The following is a 4,206-nucleotide window of genomic DNA, read 5'->3' as shown; positions in this document are numbered from 1 at the left end:
CGAGCTGGAGGCTTTCCCCGCGCACCCGCGCCCAGCCTGGCGGCGCCGCCCCTCCTCCCTCCTCGTTCCCACACCCAAAATAGCCTCTGCTCGTCGCTGCTGTTTCCCACAGAGCTCGCATCCAAGAGCCTTGGAGTTGGCGGGCGGGGATTTCGCTCATTGGAAAATAAATCCTGTTGTAGGGATGGTTGATTTGGAGACGTGTTGAAATGGTGCCTGATGGAGATCATAGCCACGGTGGTGGCATTGCAATTCTCTCCAGAGCCCCAATATACCTTATTTACTAAACCGCTTTCCCACAAAAATAGTTATCTCCCCCGCCTCACCTCGAATTGGGGAGAAGTTATTTGATTAGGCCACGGTGACGCCCCACCTGTGCAGGTGAACGAACCCTCCGGGGCTGCCAAGTGTCATTTACTGAATCTCCTTGACACCTGCAGTTAGGACCCAGGATCGTGTCTCATCGCAGCAGACACGACGCAAGAAAGAACCGCGAACACCCCTCCTCTTCCCAGTCCTTTCTTCTCCTATCAGCTTCATCCCCTCCCAGCGCGTCCTGGCTCTTTCCACCTTCCTCTCGATTTTGGATTCTCATCAGGACGCGCAAACCCATTCACTCATAATTATTCTTCCTCTCGGTGGGCGGGATTTCAGCGGAGTTGAGGGGTACACGACCTTTGCCCGCCTCGCCTCATCTGGTTCGTGCCTCCTCCGCAGACACTGGTGCTTACCCAGCACAGGGGCTCCTGTCTGTCTCCCCCGAGCCTGAGCCCTTCCAACCCAGGGGAAGGAGCCCGACATGGTAGAAGAGCCCGAACTGTGGATTCAACTGAGCGTTTTTGGAATCCTCGCTCCCGCAGGATTATTATTTAGGGGCTGTTAGTATTAAAGACTGTTATTTGTGTGTGATCTTGGGTATTCTGCGACTGTTTCCTCGCCAGTAAAACGGGCTAATACCCTTCACAAAGCGCTAATGCATCTGTAACATTCATTCAGACAACAGTATCTATTGGATGCCTGCCAAGTGCTAGAAACTATGCTTAGCCCTGAGACACAATGGTGAAGATGAAAAAAAGAGACATCACTTTCTGCTCGAACAGAGCTTACAGCCTGACAAGCATTCACCAAATAATCACAGACACATGTAACACTGCCGTTGTGACCAGGAGAGTAATGGCCTTGAGTCTTGTGATGTGTAGATCTGATCTAACAGCATCTCTTTAGTGCTGCAAAAGCTCAATGATTATTCTTTCCTCTCTGGGTTAGATTCTCACTGCCTGGTGCATGGTGCGTACTAGGTAAATACATATTGAATTGGATCCTATGTCGTGGTGATGACACTGTCATTCAGTGTCCCAGTGACTTTCTGGCTGTAACTTGCCACAACATCTGGAAAGGTGTGCATGGGTTAGCAGAAAGTACCCATTCAAACCTAGAGTCCATCACCAAGAGTCTAGAAAAAGGTTCAAAATGTTTCTTGCCTGTCTCCATGGGGGTGCCTGTCAGTGCATATGGAGAGCATCTCAGATGGACACATGACATCCCCTCCGTCTTGTTTCCTCCTCTTCTTATTATTGTCCCCTTTCCCCACCCACCCCAATACCGACCCTACCCCCTCTACTACTTGAGGTGCCAGAGCCTCAAGGCACCCATTCCTGGCTTCCTAGGAGAGTGGTAGTAGATCCTAATATTCCTCAGAATGGATTACCTATAAAACAGAGGAAGTGCCTTCTTACTTCTGGTCATCAAAACCGAACTTTGATTTTTCATTTGCTGCAAGACTCCCTCACTCTCAAAGGTAGGGAAGGAGAGGACCTGGAAGGTGAGGGGCTCTTGCCATATGTCGGTACCTTCTAATTAGGCTGACTTTCATTTCCTTTATAAAAATCATACCAATTAGCAAATAAGACAAATAATTGTATTAATAATTATTTCAAAACATGAATTTCTCCTAAGAACACGGCTTTCAATGTGGTCTTGAATCAGGCCCACGACTTCCCACTTCTTATCTATCTTTTTTCTTTCCAAGTGATTTGTTTTGAATCCCAAGGGGACAAACTTTAATGTACAATGATTAAGCCTACACTAGTTTCTTTCCAACTCTTTCCCTATTTCTGTAGGCTAAATTGCAATGAAATATCCATTTTTTCCAGAATCACTTTGATTGTAACTCATTACAGGAGATGCAGTTTTTCTTGCATTACTTCAATTAAAAAGCCATGATTTATCACAAATTATTTTATGCTGCAAAGGTTATCAAAAAAATTACCAAGGAGAACAACTCTATAAACTCGATGGCTGTAATACTATTTAGAAAGCAGTCATTTAAATACAAATAATTTGTGCAGTATATTATGCTAGACACAATGGAAATTTGTTTTTTTTTCTTTCTTTTGAGACAGAGTCTCACTGTCTCACTCTGTCACCCAGGCTGGAGTGCAATGGCTCGATCTCAGCTCACTGCAACCTCTGCCTCCCAGGTTCAGGTGATTCTCCTGTGTCAGCCTCCCGAGTAGCTGGGACTACAGACGTGTACCACCATGCCCGACTAACTTTTTTTATTTTTAGCAGAGAGGGGGTTTGCCATGTTGGCCAGGTTGGTCTTGACCTCCTGACCTCAGGTGATCCGCCCACCTCGTCATCCCCAGGTGCTAGGATTACAGGAGTGAGCCGCCACACTCAGCCCAACTGGGTGGGAATTTATTTATTTATTTTTTGTTGTTGTTGTTGTTTGTTTGTTTGTTTGAGACGGAGTCTTGCTCTGTAGCCAGGCTGGAGCGTAGTGGCGTGATCTCGGCTCATTGCAACCTCCACCTCCCGGGTTCAAGCGATTCTCCCGCCTCAGCCTCCAGAGCAGCTGGGACTATAGGCACGGGCGCCACCACGCCCAGCTAATTTTTGTATTTTTAGTAGAGATGAGGTCTTGTCATGTTGGCCAGGATGGTCTCCATCTCTTAACCTCGTGATCCACCCGCCTCAGACACCCAAAGTGCTGGGATTACAGGCATGAGCCACCGCGCCCGGCTGGAATTGTTTAAGTGATTTATTCCACGGCGGGGCTCTGGTTCTACTTGTGTTTCTGCACTGCCATTAGTCATGAACATGAGATACACACGACATTTGTAAGGCTAGTAAGCAGGCTCCTCTAGGTAGGTAGAGGTCAAGGGCTTGTGTAGGTCAATGTGGTGTTTGTAAGAAGGCTAGAAAGCAGTTAGGCCAAGGCCGTGGTGAGTTTGGGACAAAGAGTTAACACTTTGTTTAGTCCTCAGCAATTCTCAACCATGGTTTGTTGAGATCCACTGGGAGGTGTGTTACACATTGTTCATTCTCAATACTAGAATGCTGAAGAATTGGACCACAAGGAATAGTCATATGTAGGGACCAGGAGGAGGAAGAAGGTTCCCACCGGGAGCAATGAGGAAGACCCAGAGATGTAAGGGTGAGGACAATGTCAGGGAAGACACAGGTGAGAAGGCTCAAGGGCAGAAAGTTTCCAGGGGACAAGCCCTGCAGAAAGCCAAGAAAATTTAGTGAATAGAAAGTCATTGGTGACCCTCAGGAGTGTTTTTTAGCTATCAGATTGCTGTGGGTTAAGAAAGGACTGGATGCTCATGAGGTCAGGAGATCGAGACCATCCTGGCTAACACGGTGAAACCACATCTCTACTAAAAATACAAAAACTTAGGCGGGCGTGGTGGTGGGCGCCTGTAGTCCCAGCTGCTCCGGAGACTGAGGCAGGAGAATGGCGTGACCCCCGGGAGGCAGAGCTTGCAACGAGCCAAGATCACGCCACTGCACTCCATCCAGCCTGGGTGACAGAGTGAGACTCTGTCTCAAAAAAAAAAAAAAAAAAAAAAGAAAAGAAAAAAGAAAAGACTGGATGCTGTAGAAATGCAAGAAAGGTGTAGGTCACTCTTTAGAGAAGTTCGGCAATGTAAAGAAGGTGGGAAGAGATCTGTAGTGCCTAGTGGACGTTTTTAAGATAAGGGAAAATAGTGTCTGCATATTTATATACAGTTGTAGGTCTGCAGACAAGGAAAGCACAAGGGATTGTTTTGCAATGAGTAACTCAATCTAAATTTTACCATTCCTTTCATTATCACCATATCCATTTTCCTTTTTAAAAATGTTTCATCGGGCCGGTTACGGTGCCTCACACCTGTAATCCCAGCACTTCCGGAGGCCTAGATGGGTGGATAGCTTGAG

The sequence above is a fragment of the Mandrillus leucophaeus genome, unplaced genomic scaffold (genome assembly GCF_000951045.1).
Source record: "Mandrillus leucophaeus isolate KB7577 unplaced genomic scaffold, Mleu.le_1.0 Scaffold247, whole genome shotgun sequence".
Taxonomy (NCBI): domain Eukaryota; kingdom Metazoa; phylum Chordata; class Mammalia; order Primates; family Cercopithecidae; genus Mandrillus; species Mandrillus leucophaeus.
This window is presented reverse-complemented; position numbering follows the sequence as displayed.